Source organism: Malurus melanocephalus, unplaced genomic scaffold (genome assembly GCF_030028575.1).
Source record: "Malurus melanocephalus ecotype Western Australia unplaced genomic scaffold, MMel_1.1 scaffold_12, whole genome shotgun sequence".
Classification (NCBI taxonomy): domain Eukaryota; kingdom Metazoa; phylum Chordata; class Aves; order Passeriformes; family Maluridae; genus Malurus; species Malurus melanocephalus.
This window is the reverse complement of record NW_026623244.1, coordinates 1,035,111-1,054,607: the sequence shown is the minus strand read 5'-3', so window position 1 is coordinate 1,054,607 and position 19,497 is coordinate 1,035,111. Positions and strand designations below refer to the sequence as shown.

At 45.7% G+C, this 19,497-nt stretch overlaps 1 protein-coding gene across 2 annotated transcripts in view; it reads right to left on the bottom strand.

Annotated features, from left to right (window-relative positions):
• The window catches only part of SH3PXD2A (SH3 and PX domains 2A), a 234,843-nt gene that overhangs the window by 208,372 nt on the left and 6,974 nt on the right, over window positions 1-19,497 (bottom strand). The window lies entirely within an intron of this gene.

Sequence of the window (19,497 nt, the reverse complement as noted above, 5' to 3'; positions counted from 1 at the left end):
TTTAAAAAAGCAATTTCAGGGCTGCCCTGGTGAGGCAAACATTGATTTCAGTTACAAAATAAGAGGGATGCAGCTCTTGTGCTCCCAGCAACTGTTCTGTCCTAGCAGGCTGCAAACATGGTAACAGTGGAAAATACTTGTACTACCTCCCGTTTTTAGGTTGACATGAGCTGAAATTCTCTTCCAACTTCATGTTCTTGTGATTTTTTTCAGCTGCCAAGAAAACATCTTTTCACCAGCAGGAAGTGTGAAAATGGGCTTGGATATCCATCATAGCTCCAGCAACCTGACCAAACTCCTCACGGCAAAACCAGGTAGGACCCAGACCAAGCCAAACAGAATAAAGACTTCAGCTCCTACCCTCAAGTGAGCACAGGGCCAAGGGCTACTGATGCCAGTGGGATTGATGTGAGGATGGAGCTCATGAGAGGCTCAGCCTGAACTGTGAAACATTACAGAGTTGTTCTCCAAACATGAGAATATGGCCTTAAAAAGAACCGTAGTGACTCCAGGGGAAAGCTGAACTGAAGCTACTTGACTGAAATGGAGCCTTGTTTGAAAGCTCCACTCCAAGAACCAACTCAGCCTCCTCACTGGCTCAAACATGAGGGGATGGTGAGGGGAGGGAAGTGGGAGAGGCTTTTCCAACAAGGAAAGAGAAACTCTTCGAGAAAATCYTGTGCTTAGGTCTTACAGACCCATGAAAAAAGGACGTGAAATGCAGGGGGAATTCACAAGYTTGAGAATACCAGCACCTGCACACACACACAGCTGGGACAGGTAAACTTGACAGTGCCAGACACAAGACAGAAGAAAAAACGTTTTGGAGGCAAGTTTTGTTTTCCAGGACAAAAAGAGCAATGTGGCTATAAAATAATGCATTTWCATACCAAATTTATTTCAAGCCTTGTGCTATAGGCAGTGCTGGCCTACCGACTGCCAAGCTGGCTACTGTGTTTCTCTTCACTCTGTGATACTATTTCAGAGCTATAAAACCCTCCTGGAACATTCTTCCAATAAACCAAATTCCTTTTCTTAGTAATCATTTCATTTGACTAATTATTAGCAGCACTTGGAACCAAATAGACACTGCAGGCAGAATCCAAGAGGGTTCAGTCCCTGCCCAGCAGCTGTTTATGCACTGCCTGAGAAGGACCAGTMCTGAGGTCTCCATCTCAGCTCCTCATCCTGGACAGCAGAACAAGCAGAAGTCTACCAGGAGCACACTGGGCAGCTGCCTACTTTAGGGAATTGTGTATTCCCAAGKTTAATAACATCTGACTTAACTTTATGTCCTACTTCAGCCTAGGAAAGATGCTCTCTTTAGGTACTCRTCTTCAAGGAGTTCTATCTATCCAYCTCAGCATAAGCAAGCTTGCTCTTAAAGGGTGCAGTGTCCCTCTGCAGTGAAGAAATTGCCCTTTGGCAGCAATGGGGCAGAGCAGTAGCTGTATTTTCCCTACACAAAGCAAACAGAAAGTACATTCCTTCCACTTCCCTCTCAGCAACTGAAGATATAACCTGGATGCAGTACCTAAGCGGCTGAACGGCATTGTAAGGGAATGTCTAGCTAAACCCAGATAAAATCTGTTCTAGGGGCACTGTAGAGCAGAGATTAAAATTCAGGAGTTGGAAGGCAGTTATTCACAGGAACAGCTTTGTGAAGCAGGAACCAAGGGCACATTTGTATTAAAATTCACAACTAATATAGGAGGGCATGTTGCTGAAATGCAGCAGGGCAGTGCACCCCATGCAACCAAAGTTGTTCTTCCCAGCAACAGCATAAACTCTCTGGAGTTTCTCTGTGGCACACTCAAATCCTGTGGGATATTCCTGTGGGATATAAAAAGCCCGCTGACTTGCTGGCATGGGGGCACAGCAGCTCAGTCACGCACAGGGATTTTGTCTTAGCACACCTCTCGTCTCACTCCGTGTGAGAGCCCAGCAGGGATGGGATATCCCAGAACCAAATGCTTTGGAAAGTTCAAACGCCAGGCATGTTGGATGGGAGAGCACAGGGGAAGGAGAGCCTCCCAGGCCCCAGCCCACCTCCAMCTCCATCCCCTCTGCCATGGTGCCTGAGCAGTATTTAGTCCCATGTTTCTGCACACCCAGGTTTGAGGCCCAGAGCAAAGGCAATCCGGGGATGAACCTGCCCTGCACAACACACAGAGGGCAACGCAGCTGTCCCCAGAACAAGGAACGTGAGCTCTAAAATAATCTTGGGGGGGTGGGCAGGGGGAAAGGACAATATCCTGAAGCATAAAACCAMGTTAAGCACATTCGTTTTGCAGTTGCTCGAATGTAAGGCCAAGCCTTGGAGCTCTGCCAGCCAGTCAGTATTTTTATGGCTGTATCAAAGCACATGATAAAAACAAAAAGCTTAAGGGTCAAACTCAGTGCCGGGATTAGTAACCAGCTGAAGTGAATAGCATGATACCAGGTCTGAACAGGATCCTCTGATCACAGGCACTTAAAGCACATCTGTTTTTTCACACAGACAGCAGCCATGCCTGAAACCTGTGTGCCAAATTCCTCTCCTCCAGCCCCTTCAGGTGGGGAGGGCTTTGTGCAAAATCTCTAAACCGTCCCCACCAACAAGCACGAGCAGAGRCTGCAGCTGTCTCGAGTCACGTACATGGCCCAGCACAGCACACTGGCCAGGCCCTTCTCTCATCACTATTTCAGTCCTCTGCTGCAGACACTGCCCCTGCCAGGACAGCCCCCACAGCACTGGAGTATTCCCAAATATCCCTGCTTTAGGCACAAATGGTACCACATGCTCACAGGTGAAGCCTGCAAGCATCAGGAGAAGAACAGGGTTCCCTTCTGAGTAGACCTCAAACTCTTACCAGGAGGACTAAAGATAGGTATTTTTAATCTACTCAGAATAAAGAATCAGCCAACTTGTGCAGAGGGATTTAACAAAAGAAGCTGCATCAGAGATTCTGAAAGGCCAAGGAGTCTTTTCATGCTGCCTCAGAAACTGTAGGTTGCGAAAGGGAATTCATTGCAGAGCAGCAGATCCCAGCCCACAGAAATGTCTCCATGACTGCCAGCAGCTGACACAGAAGGAGCCACTGGGGAGCCCTGATTAGACTGTGGMTGGTCTCCCAAAAGCCAGCACGGTCACTCCAGAGTCACAGGATGATCATACACCTGGGATGATATTTGCTGGCACCGCTGCAGCTCGGAGAACAAAGGGTTTGCAGCAGCTCAGAGCTGAAATGCCTGGAAGTCAAACCTATCAGAGACACCTTCTCACCCTGTGGGTGTCAGCACTGTGCCTCCCTCACCTTCGTCCTGATAAGGCAGGAGGCAGCAGTGACAGGCACGTGAGCAGGGCAGAGGGATGGGGCACTGGGGTGGTGGCATGTCCCCTGCTGCCAGCAGGAGCTGAACAGATCCAGCAGAACATGGTGCCATCTCCCCACATTGCAGTCCCATTCTGCATGGCTGTGGAGCCAGGGCATCCAACAGAGACCTTACTTCCAGCTAAATTTCTCTTTTATCCAAGGAGACAGGAAGCTTCCCTATCAAACCATCTCCAAGAGTGAATTYTAATGTAATAGATCAGAGAGAAGCTTAAAGCTCAGGTCGTTTGCTTTAAATGCTGGATGGCTTGGTTATTTTGTCCATTTATTAAACTCCCTTTTATGTTGCACATAGAGATAATTTCTTCTTTTCTAGGGCAAAACTAGGAGTGATTTCCTTTTAAAGAAAAACCCTCTGTAACTGAATAAAATTACTCATTTATGGCACTCAGCGTTTTTCAACTGCTTTTAGTTTCTGCACAAGATGCAGCATTCTGTTCCATAGGATGAAAATTCAAATAAAAGCCTTTTTCCACCTGTCTTTCAGCAAGGAAAACATTCTTTTTTATTGAGCATTAACTGAAATGACAATTCTCAAATTTRTGATATTTCACTAAAACAAAAGCTWAAAWTGCACATTTMTAGCCAGTTGCTTCAATTGCAGACAGGAGCTCTCCTACAACAGGAATTAGGGACAATTTGGGGACTATGTATGCACAATGGAGGTTTTTGATAAGTACATGTCACTGTGACCAATTTGTACATAATGACAAAATTACTGCTGGAGGAAACGATTGTGAACAGAAAGAGAAAAGTCTGGTCTCCCTTGTTCAAGCTGTTTACCACCCATCACTCCTGTCTCTAAGCTCTGACTCTATTTCACACAAGCCAGCAAAAAGCTCTCATCCTGCAAAGTGCTGAGCATGCTCTACTCCCACACACCTCTCTCCACCATCAAGGCTGGGTGGATTTGAAGCTGCAACTCAGCCCCCAAAACACAATGAGATGGCACCAAACATCACTTCTAGACTGCCTTGGGCAAGTTATAATTTTGATTAAAGAAGAATTTCTCGCTCCCCCAAGCAGTCTCAGCTCCCACTCGATTTTTCTTTTGATCTATGTGCCCCCTTCATCAGATTTTTAAAGAGTTAACGGTRTTGTCTTCCCTCCTTCCTGACACTGTCTGACCTGCGAGGCTTGGCTGGGGCCAGACTCAGAGAACATCATACAGTGATATGCCTCTGCTGATGCAATGTGTCTGTGAGAGATGATGGGGCTGTATCACGCCTCTGCACCAAAGCCGAGAGCAATTATAGGGAAGAAAATGCAAAGAGGAACTTTTTTCCAGGAATAAATCAACAACCTGTCACAAACAGCATATGCAATGATTTCCTAGTGTACAGCTACAATGTGTCTGATGAAGGAATTAAACTTTAAAAAAAAGGATTTTTTTTACCTTCTCACTTATCTGAAACTGGAATCAGCAGGAAGAGCACACRTCTGACCACATGCCAAAAAGGAGGTGTGGCCTCCCAGAATATACTTTAAATATACTTCATATCTAATAAATCCCAAGGTTGCTGTAACACGTGACTCCAGAATCCTGGTGCCACTGCTGTCACCTCCCCAGTCAAGGACAGCTGGGCAGGRAACAGAACTGAACTTGCAAGTACTGTCTCTCTTTGTGACTGCACACATCACTTGTACCACCCTGTGGAGGTACCTGCCATTTGGTAAGCTGAAAACATTGACAGAGATGGGAAAACACCACCACATCCCCCAAAACTGAAATAGGGAACAGACAAGGAAAAGACGACAGCTTGCATCAAGCTAAAAAATGGCCATCATAGCCTTCATTAAGGTAATTCTGAAACTCTGATTTTAAAAATATAGAGGGAAAAAGGGAGGAGAAAAACCTCAGATGATGAGTGATTTGCCATCAGCAGTCTGCAGCAAGGGTGAGGACAGAAGCTATGTCTCCTGATAATTGAGTCACTGTGAGAGATGTTTCACCACAGCTTTTTCCCCTGAGAAACTGCTCTCACTGAAGCTGCAGTTCAAATATCCCTCACTTCAAGGAGCTGAAATTTCAAAGCAGACAAGCCCTTCCATGCAAAGCCATCCTCAGGTTGCTCTCCTTTCCGCCTGAAGGAGATGATGCTGCTCCTGTCTAAAAGGGGCACATTTACAAACCAGACATTGCTTTTGAACCAGTTTCACGTGTCCATAGTACACCAAACTCTGGAAAAGCCAACAGATTTTGGGTTGCCTGCCAGCTTTGAGCCCAGAGTTCTGGTTCTGTTTGGGTATCCTGGAGCAAGGACTGTAGCACATTAATGGCCATGTCAGAAGGACCAAGAGTACAATCAGCTTATCCCATGCTCCCATTTAAAACAGAGGAGAAAAAAACCAGTATTGACCCTTGGAATTGTTCTGATGACTACAGAGCCAGGTTATAGCACAGCACTGAAGCTGACTCTTGCTTCTTGCTAATTCTTATTCTGACTGTAAAATTAAACAGCTCATTTTAAAAGCGGTAAAATGACTCCCACTTCAGAACACAGCTCCCAGGGGAAAAAAATAAAGTCTGCAATTTCAGCAGGGCAATGCATGAGATGGTCTGTTAATTACCAAAGGAAAGGCAGCTAGTTCAGCTCCTGCTATCTTAATCACTTTGCTCCCTTTGATGTCTTGATCACATCTTTTGAACAACACGCTTGAAGCATAACACTGCAGAGACCACTTATTTTCATAATGAAAGGGAAATATTTTGCTCCATGCATAATATTTAGTTATCCTGATAGGCTGCACTGATAGGGCTACATATATTGTGTTTTCAAACTAACACTGAGTTTAAAAGGCCTGCAGGGCAGTGCAAGGCTTCTATCTAAATGATAAATATGTAATCGGTGTACGTGTCCAGCATCATTTAAGTGATATCAAATGGTTTCTAACAAGAAAAATACAAGCACTCTAAACTTTCTTGTCCTAAAGGCATGAAAAGAAAGTTTACTTGTTTCTCATTTTAGTTTTCAAAGTTACAATTTCTAGGCCATATGAAAATGACATTAATCCTTTGCACAGCATGACAGCATATCCACTGTTGCACAGAATACACAATCAAAACCTCTCTCCACTTCCCACAGACACCAGAGACGGCCAAAAATCTGGAGCAAGCACACAGTTTYGAAAGCTGCCAAGAACAGGATGGAGCTTTGTGAGAGCTGCAGTGATCTATAGAAAATATATTTGCACGTTCCTTCACACGGCACCACAGTAACAGGAAAAGCTGGAGGATGACCCAGCTACACGTACATGGCACTGAATTCCTCGAGAGGCAGCTGGCTGTGAGTGCTGGGACAGCAGCTTTCTACAGCTGCCTGCAGTTAGAAGGTCTTTCCTTAATAAATGGGCCCCGTTCAAAATGGGCTGTGATTCAACTTATCGTAAGGGTAAATGATAAATATGTAATAATAAGGATATCCCCATCAGGCTGCACATCAGAGTAAGAGGTAGTGAAGCATGGAGGACACCTCAATAAAAAGATGTTCAGAGACAGGAAAAATGTCTCAAAAATGTTTATGACCTGGGCAGAAGTTCAGGGTTATGGCAAAATCTCAGCCTTTGTTCTAATTCCCCATGTACAATCTGAGTCTCAATATCACAGGTTACACTGAAATCTATCTCAACAAAACCTAGCTGCGGAGGAGGGACTTCAGGATGCAGATTTTACTTTAACTACAACACCCATTTCCTCACTCTTTTCACTTGAAACCAGATGTTTTTATATTTGCGTGTGTGACATTTAGACTTAACAATGCAGACTCTGGTTGAATTTGCTGAAGCAGTGAGCAAAGCTATGATTAAACTACTTCCTATATGCAAAGGCACTTTGAACATCGTGTGTGTCACGGAGGCCGGCGAGTCAGAGGCGCAAGCCCTGCCCAGTGAGGGGGTCAGATGTGCTTYGAGCTGCAGCTGGACAGATGTGGGAGGCAGCTGGGCACTGCTCACCATGGTCCTGCGCTGCCCCTTCCCTCCTGTGGTYAGCAACACCACACATGTGCCAAAATGACCAGGTGTGCCGCCCCTTGAAAGTCCAGAAGAGGAAAACCCGACAGGAAATGGGCTCTAGTTAATCCCCAGTGGTCTGGGAGAAGGGAGGATCTGCGGGAGGATGTGACCTGTGGTTGGGAGTAGCTGGAAGAGATGAYACTTTACCCCAGCACAGGATAGCATCCCTGACCACAGCTCCTGGCTTCCACCAACCGACATCAGAGCTTCTCTTCCAAAAAAGGAAATAATTTGGGACTCTTTTGGCTCCCTGAATTGGCTAACCACAGTCTCAGAGAAGCACCAAGACAAAGAGGGTGCAGGGAAGAGGATCAGGGCTGCCCCTGGCTCAGCAGCACTGTCACCCTGCACAGCCAGAGCCTGACTGGGACCCAGACCCATCTGCTCCTTTGGTGGGAGCTGCATGGCGTGTCAGAAAAGGGATGGTCACCATGCCCCACACATGCAGAAACAACCTGAAATCACTCATACCACCAGCACATGGGAAAGAACAGAGACACAAACACCTTTCCAAACACACCCACTCTCAAGAAATTGAGGTTTAATTGAGATTGAACTAGAAAAACAAAATTGAGGGGTTATGGCATCATCAGCTCTTTGGCTGGAGTCAGGACCCACAGGGCAATGTTCCCCAGGTTACTGAATGTCTGAATCAAGTCAGGCAGGACTGGAAGAAAGGAAGCAGCTCACAATGCCCACAAAACTTCAGCAGAGGCCCTTCACTGCCACTGCCCTGCAGAGGGGCAGGGCTGTCATGGCTTTGTGGCTTAGACCAAGATCCTCTCCTGCAMTCCTTCACAACCCACCTGAGCCCTATTAACAAGTAGCAAGCTCTGGACAACATGCTTAGAGATGGCTAAGACTGMAGCTGTCTCTAGCCCCCTCTCTAGCAGAATTTTGGACACATTTCTACCTGCATCCATTTGACACCTTTTTCCTTGTCCTTGTATTGCCCCACTGCAGAACAGCTTTTCAAAAGTTCCTTGCTTTCATCTTCAAAAAAGCCTTTCTGTCACACATGAAAGTGCTGCAGAGACAGASCCAGGCTGAGGGCAGCCCAAAAGCCAGCCCAGATTCCTGCCCAAGTGACAGAGGCCTCCCATGCTCTGCTTGGCCTTTCTCCATGAGGTCCAAAGAGTGGAGAAAGACAAGGATCAGCATCAGCACTTGCCAGCCAAGCCCGTTGAAGGCAGGGGAAGGTACTGACCKGGTGTGAGCCACACTCATCCTGCCCTAAGAGACAGAAAAGGACACTGCCTTCCGCTGTTCTCCTTGCAGGGAGCAGAAGACACACACACACACACCCCTCAGCCACAGTTTCATTGCTAATTTAACACTGCACAGAACAGAATTCTATCCAGACAGTTTCCAAAAATAAAAATAGATTGAAGTTTGTTGCTGGGACAGCCCCTACATTCACAGAGTCAGTGTAAGGGGCTGCTCTGTCCCAGAGCTGTCCCCTGACAGCTGAACCACCCAGGAGCTGGGATGTGCCAAAAAAACCCACAGCTGGAAGGCCAGCTGAGAGCCCRGGAGAAACTGAGCCAGTGCATTCTGCAAAAATGTCAGGAACAGTTGCTGCACCAACTTCAGTTTCTTGCCCCTACATGTACAACTCTCCCCCAGCACAGGACAGCCCAAGTCATTTCTATCGTGAGAGGTTTGTGCTACCTAAGGAATGCTAAGCATGTAGCTGAATTCTGATCTAAAATTCATATTTATTAGGAAATTGCATTTCTGATTGCATTAGAGGAGTTTTAGGGCATCCTAAGGAATATTACTGTATCTCTAAATAAGACTGAAAGACACTTAGTGTGTTGGAAATTTGGCCTATTTTCAGCAACAGTAATGATAATAGTTTTTATATCCTGTTCCTCCTCCTGCCAGCATGAAGGAAAACTCTTACAGTCTAAGAACAGCAACTAATACAGGATAATAAAACCAAATAAAACCACAGATTGTAGAAATACAAAGACACTCAAAWTAAATCAAATTAGGAGACATAATTTAAGAGAGGGAGGCATCTCACGTTGTGATAACAGACTTTCTTGCTGGCAAATCCATAGCATTCCATGGCCAGAATCATCATTAGCATGTTTCTCCACAAAGATCAATTAAACCAGGGCAGAAATGAAAAGATTTCCCCACCACAAAAAACAGTGAAGCAGTGGGAGTTGCAAAAGAGGCCTTTGATTCACCCTTAATTCACCAGATGAATCATTTCATATTGAGCAAACATCAAACCACACTGAATAGATGCAACCAAGAGCTCCCAATCCCTGAAGCCACTTCAGTTGGCTCAATAAACCACACAACATCCATCACACGCATTACCAAAGTGCTATGATTTACCTTATTACATGCATTCGTTAATTCATGGTATCTTTGCMCAAACCTTGATCTGCAGTGCAAGACCATTTGACTCAGTTTATCTACAAAGAAAGCAAGTTTGCTCTACCATGTATTTGAGGAGACTGAGTTTGAGGTAGGGTGAGCACCCCACTACTCAYGCCCTGTTACTTATTAAGTTGCAGTAAATGGCCCATGAGATTTAAACTGAGATCAAAGGGAGACCAAATCCTGCCCCTGCAATTTTGGCAACAGCATCTCTTTGCAAGATCAGTTTTGAGCATGTGGAGTCAAAATCATTATTATAGTTCACTGCTCAAGCATGAGGAACATCAATTCCTCCACCCAGCAAACCTCCACGAGCAGGAATTCAGATGTGGCAGTTACCTGGTGAGAGCCAATCGGTTTTCTTCCTCAGCTGCACATTCTCAGTGAAAGAATTATTAAAAAATCACATCAGAAAAAATACTTCAGAGGAAGAAGTTTTGTAATAAATATTCTTCRTTTTAATCCCCTTTGTATAACCTTTAAGTATTAGGGTAACAGGAAGTCTAGTAAGCATTTTATAGGCAGAGTAGCCCTGYTAAGTGTTAGCTTCTCTTTATCTAAGATGAGTGACAGCTGTTGGCAATCCCCCCAGCCCAACTCCTCCTGCTAATCCCCATCTGCCACTGAGGCCATATGACCTCAGGAAACGGGCACGGTATCTCAGGCACATTATCATTAACGCTGTCCCACCTTCCTGCTTTACAATTTGTCTCTGTGCCTTCACAGACACATCACCTCTGGGGAGGCTGGAGGGGGAGCCAGGCATCTGCTGTTGGACCCAGGTGCCTGGAGCGGCACCTGACAAACACAGCTCATTCTACACTCCAAGATCCAACCTGTCACTGCCCAGGAGACTCCTTTCTTTACCTCCCAACTGGTCAGTGGGGAGTGCTGGCCCCAGCTCCTCAGGCCAGCAGCTAAAATGATGAGCKCCTTGATGTGTTCAGCAATCAGCTAAAACACTACAAAGGACAGTCCTTGTTCTTGCCCCAGAACATATCCAGAGCAGCAATGGAAAGCCAGGGTCACACTGATACTGGCCAGGAGCAGCTGAAGTGATGCTGGCATGGGCAGATAAAGACTTCCAGAAACAGTGCAAGTTCCAACACACAGGTATTCACCATCTCCTGAAAAAACAGTCTCAGACAGCCCTACAAAACCACAAACAAATCCCAAATCCAGTCTCTTGGCACTCTTTCTGAACTTCCCCACTGATCTGCTCAGCGACAACAGGCAATTTGTGCCAGGTCTCCCACCTTGCAGGAATGAAAAAAACCCACTAAGATCCACACAGTTTTCATGAAGGACTGCATGGGTTTTACCAGGGTGTGTGAATGTTTCATGAGGATTGGAGAAGCAGTTAGCTGGGAGCACAAAGCATCACTGCACTCTCACCACCCAGTTTTAGTGTCTGATTCCTCCCCACCACCCAGTTTTAGTGTCTCTACACATGAAAGAAGCCTTTAGACAGAAACTTTATAAAGGATCTGCCACAGAACAATCTCCATTATCCCAGCTCAAATGTTCCACTTAATCCAGAAGGATGGGTTGTAACCTGGTTTTGTCTTTAGTAAATTACATTCAAGGCTTGCAAGAGCTTCCCTCATGAATCCCCACATTGCTACCTATTGGTSACACTGTCACACCAAGCACAGGCTCCAAAGTCCTTCTGTAGTTTCGCCTGTGAAGAAGTGCAAAGATACCAGCTATCATTTTAGCAAGTGGTCTCTGCACATTTTTCATCCACTGAACAGTGAATTTAAGTCCAAGAAAGYCTGTGTTACTTCTACCAGCGCTTCTGAAACAGACCACAAARCTCAGTGTGAAAACTGYCTTAAAACATAAGGGACCATGTTCYCCTCTTGGGTCTCCCAAAGAAAACAGCCTCTAAGACAGAGTTGAACATCTGAAGGGCAAATGAGTCTCAGGCTGCTTTGATGAAATAGGCTGCAGCCATCCTAAGGCCTCCTTAGTTCACTGACACATCTTGTAGGACTGATTTGCTAAGAAAACAGACACTGAGCGTGCAGAGAGGACACTGAGCAATCTTASTGTCAGGTCCTGGGAATGTTCCCCAGCACAGGAGGATAGCTGGCCAAACAGCCAGGGTCAAGGACAGCTTTGGACAAGGAACTTAGTTCTTTGGAAGAGAGTCAGCACCCAGCTCTATAAAGGGGACAGCTTCAAGTGACACTAATTTTAATGGCAGCAGATCTGTAACAACTAGGACTCACGAGGATTGAAATCCCAGGGCTTGCTACGGCCTTTTCCTTACCCCAGAGACAAATGCCAAAAACATTAAAAATTAGCAGATATGGAAGCTGAAAAGAGAGTGTGTTTGAAACATCCCGGCATCAGTTTTGGATCATCAGCATCACAAACCAGCCTACAAAGGAGCTTGCTGATAATCGCCCCAGCTATCTCCACCATAGATGGGGCACATCATTTCTGTGTCTGCCAACACTACAAGCTCCAAATGTGACCCTGGCTCCCTTCCCCAAGCACTGAGAAASCCTTGTTATGTTTGGCTCCTCCCTTGTCCTCCCTTCACAAAAACAGCACGCTTCCACAGTGTCAATCTGGAATTATTTACTGTTGTTGAAGCTCAGACAGAAACCACAGGCCACCTCTCCTCTCACCCAAGGAGGACATGCAGAGCTTGTCCAAGTGAGAGGGAGCTTCACCCAAGTGCTCCAGCAACCCTGCCAAGAGTGTCATCAGGCAAGCTGCTGCCCTCTAAAACCATGCCCTTCTCTCCTGCTCCATTCCCAAGACCTGCTGAAAATTAGCTTATCTGTGCTATCAGAATATTAAAGAGACACCATCTGCTTAAAATTACCTTCATTAAAGCTAATGTGAGAACATAATCAGCCACATTTTCTCTTCTCTCCTTTTCTAATTGGAGTGTCACTTGCAAGGCTTCGGGACTAGTTCTGAAACTCCCTGAAGGGAGGAAAATGAAACTGTGAAAGAACCACAAGTTACAGGCATCCTCCCTYAGGCTGACACAGCACACAGCTCAGSGACAGAACAGGCCCAGGAGCCTGTCTACTCCAAATCACACCTGTCTACATCTGGAAAAACACCCTATCGAGGTCAAACTTACYGCAAACAGCTGCATCTGGCCCCTGCCAACATGAGCAAGGCTGTGCCCAGCAGTGCAAGGTAACCCACCACACGCTGGGCTGCCCACACTGAGCTGCTGTCAGAGCCTGGGCTCAACAGATCACTTGTATTCAGTCTGCASTGAGAAATGTGAGGCAGGAAAAGCTGTTTGCTCTTTACCTGTGAGGCTGGAGGCCAGAGCAGCTCAGCAGAATGAAGGCTAAGAAGGAACATGAATATTCTGTACAAAGTAATGGAGAGAAGCAAGACAGGAGGTCACATCAAACAGGGTGAAGAAGGCTGTCTATGCAAAGGGACAAAACTGGTGTGAGAACAGGATGCTTGTGAATAATAAAAGGTCTGCACTGGAAGTCATTAACCATCAGAAGAAATCTGAAGCTTCCAATCAAGCCAACCCATAAGAACCACCCTGAAGGCTCTTATGTCTTGTACAGCATTAATGACCTAGATCTGTCCCAGGTCTGTGTTCCACAGTTCCATGACCMACCCAGCACTTTGAGCCATAAAGACACACTTCTTTCCATCAACCCATATTATCCACTGGTCTCATGACAGCTCTGAGAAGGCACTTCTGCAGGAGACAGACATACTGCTGCAAACACAATGCCCTCCCTGTCTGATCTGCCTACCTTGCAAAGAGGTGCTGAAGTACAGAGTGTTGGGGGAGCCTGGGATGAAAGGCACTGGATAAGTACAAAGCCTGAATATATATTAATACCAGACATGGTATCTCTGACAAAATAAACTGCCACTTGACCCAAGGCTGGGAAACAGAAAGCCATCTGCCCAGGCCCAGATGTGCAGCACTAGCCCACAAACATGTGATGGGATCCAAAGAGAAGTGTAYGGAGCAGAGGAGGGAGCTGGAAGTGATGATGGGAGGGTCGCTTCCTCACAGCATACACTGTGCTTCCTGACTGCTCGAGACTCAACAGCTCTCACTGCCGTGAACAATACACAGAAAGGCTCAGCACCCYGAGCTAGTGCCACACACCTAAGGGACATTTGGGAGAGCATCAGAAGACACAGGCTGTGCCAGAATGAAGCTGTACCTAAGCTTGGCACTCTGTTTTCAATAAGCCTAGGTGGTAACAGCAGCACAGAGAACTCAGTGCGCTCAGTCTTAAGCAACTGGCAGGCAACAGACTTTCTGACCCAAACAYGTGACTTGAGCACTGCATTTAATAGCAGTCTTTACCCCAAAAACTTGTCAATTCCTTGTTTGAACCACTGGTACTTTCAGTCTTAGTATTGCTTGTCAACAAGTGTTGAAAATGTAATTATATCAATAAAATTTAATTTTATTCCACCTCATACCCAAGAATGCTGCAACTCCTCACTATTGTCAAGAGTCTGAACCTGTTCATCATYTACCTGTGCCTGTATCACAAGAACTCATGCTCTGCATTCAGATGAACATCTCTCTCCTCTTTCTTCTGCTTCTACATGACTTCAGCAGATGCAGGATTTGATTTCAGACAAGTTTGGTATGAGAAAAACTGGGAGTGTTASCAGCCCCAGAAAGACCAAGCAGAGSTAGGGATGGGAGGCTTGTCTGTTTGAAGCAGATTAGATCCTGACCACTGAAGGTAACATTATAAATCTTTCATGTCCTTCACAGATACAGTTGGAAATAAGTCTCRAAGCAAAACAAGGAACAAGAGTTACAAGAATATTATAAATGGTTTTGTTTGATCTGTGGTGAGTGYTGTTTCTGAAAGCTATGGAAGTTAATTTATAATGTTAGCAATTTGACAAGCAGTCTTTTTAGTAGGAACTCAGCTATTGTGTTTTGAAACAAACARGATCTAGCATGGGCAGGACCCTGCYTGTGGCTATGACTTGGCCATTATTTTATCAACTAGAAGCAAGGCTGGGCTGCAAAACCCTTCACCTTGTTTTACATGTAGGATCCAAGAGTTTGTCTTGGCTAACGTAACCAGAAGATCAAGGTTTACAAAYCAAGGCATTTTTGCTAAACAGGTACAGGAGCCCCATCTGATACAAATAYATTGGAAAGTGCTACCCACAACTGCTAGACCCTACATGTTTCCCATAAAGCACTGTAGGCTTCTGGTGGACATAGAGACCAGAACAAGGGCAATGGTGGGAAAAAGAGCCTGGGAACTCAGATAAAGCCCCAAAGTGAATGGACATTTGCTGATGACAGCACTGCAAAGTTGGCTTTGGTGCTTGGCTCCTGGTAAAACAATGACATAATGCTGTGTTTACTAGCAGGGAAATCTGAGGGTTGGAAATGGATCTGTAAAAAARCCACTAACACGTTTTTTTGACAAGCCAACAGATTAACATCTATTGTCACTGGGGCAAGGCCAAACTCGACTGGAAATGGTCCAGGAGTTTGATRTCACCGAGAGGCTGGCAAGGACGTCAGCTGAAGAGCGTTCCCATGTCATCTCAGCATTTACTGCTGTGCTACTGCCTGAGGCCACCATCACCACCACCTTCTGTTTAACCCTTTCTGTCACAAGGTGCAGCAGGGACACATATCGACCTTTTCAAATAGAAGTCTGACCCAGATCTGCTACAGCTCATGTTAACCAGATGCAGAAGATGAATAAAGGGCCAGGCAGGACAGGCTGCTGGCAGGTAGCACATTTGACCAGGTCTGGACTGTCAGTCACTTGCTAGGACTAACTAAATTCTCCTTTTACAAATACAGACAATGATCATAATTTCTTCATTTGACTCCTCAGGATCTTTTCAAGTGACCTGTGAATGAAATCACATGGCCAGTCGCACCCTCACCCTGGTCTGAGTCAAAGTCTTTATCATAACCCAGCCAACGCCTCTCATACACAGTAAGACAACAGCAAAGAAGTTTTAGCTCCACACAAAATCCCAACAAAGGATACCAGGAACCCCATAAATACCAGGGACTGGTAGAGAACAATCTCACTTTTATCAGAGGAGTCAGATCCTGATGGCTCAGAATCGCTGTAGGGATAACACGATGGGCACAGCCTCACAAAGCCTTTGGCACACAGGGAAAGTGTTGGGTCACCTCTCCTCAGGAGCAGTAAAAACATCAGTGTGGTGCTCTCAGTCCTTCCACAGACTCTCAAATCCCTGCAGAAGGCTCTGGTGATTGTCCACAAGATGCTCTTCAGTCCAGCCCTGCTACWTTTGGCAGTGCACCTAAAACTCCAGAATTAAGACAATGGGAACAACCCCATGCTGTGAGCAGTGTTAGAGTTTGCCAGAAGAAGGGGAGRAAAAGGAAGAATAAAAGAATATTCTTAGGATCTGGCCAGGACTGTGGCATCAGGTCCAGTGGAACCAGTTGCAAACCTCTGCCTTCCACCTCATTTCTTCGACCGTGCCCTCCTCTTGCTTCAAGGCAGAGCAATACAGAAGTCAAAACAGAAGCAAAGCACATGTGTGTACACACACACAAAGACSTCACATCAAAACCCCAATCGCTACCAAACACCTGCACACCCCCCAACATGAGAAGAATTCTGTAAAACAGCGATCCCAATGGTCATTCTGGCCAATACCAGGGTACACAGATGTACAGCCTTACTCACAGCTGTAAGGGTGGTACAAAACCCAGTGCCATCACAGCCAAGCAGTGTGGCCAATGCTGTCAGCAGGRAGGCCAAGGGGTTGGCCAGCACTGCCTGCTCTCATGCCCAGCTCTGAGTCCTCAGACCCCACTCCCTTGGGCCAGAGCTCCAGTTCTTTCCTAAGARAAGATCCCTCCAAGATATCAGTGCCTCTTGCACACCTGTACACAGCCACCTTCCAGTGCCACCAGCAAATTGCCACTGCTGCTCAAAAGGCTACTGGTYCTTACAGCCAGAGGACAGAGGGAGGGTTAAGGACAGATGGATGGACTCTCTGCACAGACCATGCCTGCAATCTCCAAGGGTTATTAYCCATGGAAAATTCACTGACAATATTTTTAGTTTAAATGGAACTATTTATACTGGGAATGTCTGTATTAAAGGATGAAATGCAAGCTACAGCTGCCCAGCTCAGAAACAGGTGGAAAGCTGCTTCTCCAAAACAGTCCAGAGTTTTGACACAGATGGCTACAATCACAAAGACAGCAGCAAAAGTTTAAACAGAACATTTCTTCTTGAGCAGTAACAGCCAAAAGACTTTTTCATATGCTTCGAGTATTCCAGAGGCTGGCTACTGCACTAAAATCCTTTTGAGTAAAACATCTGGGGTTATCTTTATAAAACACTTTTTGCTGAAAGGTTAGAGGAAAACTTATCTGAATTCAGGGGAGAGGAAAAAAAAAAAAAAGAACTTAAGGACATCCAGGACTTGTAAAATGCAGAAGGTACAGGATTGCTACCTTTTGGTACRTGGAAAACCAGCATGGATGTTCCTCTATAACCAGTCATTTTTTATTCTTCTCTAACAGTATTTTGTTATTAACAGAAAACAAGCAGCCTTTTTATTGATAAAAAGGAATATTACCACAAGTGCTACTTCAGGGATTCTAGACGTTTTCACCTGACACAGATATATTTATAAAACACACATGCACAGAGCTTCCTTCCCATTGCTGGCTTTCYTCTGTCTCATCCAGAAGCCAGCTCCAGAGTCTGTTTTAATCCCACTGAGGAAAACGYTGAACTCTCTTCCTGTGACATGTCTGGGAGATGGGAGGAGGGAGATGCACTTAATCCACTCTCCGTGGCTTTCTTCCAGGARAATACTCCACATATCCTTGTTTGTTTGTTTTTAAATTCTAAGTGATTTTAATGCCAGTGAAAGTTGCTGGAGTGACAGCTCTGGGAAACTACAGGCCTCCCASTTAGGCACGAGCAGAGGCTGTGCCAGCTGCCCTGATTCTGCTGAACACCAGGAGCTCAGYTGCCTCTTCTAACATCCATCCCAGGAAAAACCATCCCTCAGCTCAGGCTGCTCAAGATGAGGCAGGTGTCAGAGTACCAAATTTTCAGGCAAAGGAAATATATTGAGCTCAGAGACAGAGCAGCAAAGCACTTGCAATTGAACTAGGAACACTTCAAATTGTTGTTCAAAGTATTTTACTTGAGGACAGAGGGGCTTACTGGCAGGCTTGCACCTGCTGGAGGGGAAAATCAGGAATAACCTTCTAGGCACAAAAAAATACACGCGTGGGTTAATGTATAAATAATGATAGATAACCTTAGTCAAAGAGTAGGAAAATCTCACAGGATGCTGAGGAAGCAATTAGAAATCTCATCTTCACAGAGTTAGGAAAGCAGTAATTGAGATGTTCTCTGTTGTCCCCAAGGGTGCAAGAATGCTTGGCAAGAAGATTTCACCTGTGCCAGTGAGCTTTTCTGACAGGTAATGGGGAGACACCAGAGAGAGATCAGGACAGCAGCATCCAGCAGCCTACTGCCAAGGGCTGCTCCCAGGAAGAGCATAATCCATGCTTCACCCCAAATACTTCCACAGACCCTGGGGCTCCAGGAATGCCCGTGGGGAACAGGCTCAGCATTGACAAGCACGGCTGGCATCCCAGATGTGTGCTTCCTCAGAGGGGAATGTAGCTCTTGTGTCATCCCATTCATTTCCGTGTCTCTGAGCACCTCCAGGGAAGAAACAGCCTCGCTGCCATTTCCAGATAACAGCCTGACCTTGGCCATCCTGCAGCCTCTGCTCCCAGGGGCGGCCCTGATGGTTGAGGAAGGTGACCCAAACTTGGGGGTTTCAAAACCAATGCCAGCAGTCAACCCTGAGGTAACACCTGCACCTTTACAGTTTATAAAAAGTGAGTAAATCCTGTTGGCTGTGCAGCAGAGAACACCGAGATCCAGAGAGCTTTAAGGYCACTGGTTAAAGGTTTTCCCACCATGCTGCACAATGTCCTGTGTGTATCACACTGGATGTTTGTTCAGACTTTTCTGGGTGATTTATGAAATTCATATGTTAAAGTTTTCATTTATAGGCATGTCCTGGACAGTGGAGAACCATGCTTCCAGTATTTMCAGGGCAGCTATGGAAGAGTTCTGCAAAGGAGACAGAATGGCAGTGTGCAGCTCCTGTTTAAACACAGCTATGGTTAGTAGAGATTTGACATGTTTCTCCCTATGAACAGAGATAGGGGTGTTTTCCTTGTAAACAAGTTTGCATCAAGCCTATAAAACCATGCTTCTGACTACTGAGAGCATCAGAGCCCAGTGCATCCCTGCATTTAGYCAGCGTGGTTTATAGGAAAAATAAAACACACCCTATTGGTCAAAGAAACAGCGCCAGCAACGTAGCAAAACATTATTATTGCCAGTCAGGTTTCAAACACGGCATGTGTGGGACCACACACACATTTATGGACACTTAGAGTCTATGAATATTTTATTCTATCCAGTGAGTCAACTCTCACAAACTGAAGAAGTTGCATTATAATAAAAAAGAATTTACAGCCTAATTGTGAAGCCTTGGTATACCCAAAGCACTCAGTGTCTATGAAGGTTAATTAAGAATATGCTGCAGCAAACCAGTGCAACATGTGCTATGCTGATGGAGACACAAATTTGGGGATGTGTGTTCTGTCCACAGAAGTAGAATGCTCCCAGTCCAAGGACATGTCTGGTTGCCTACACATTGAGCTCCTCTT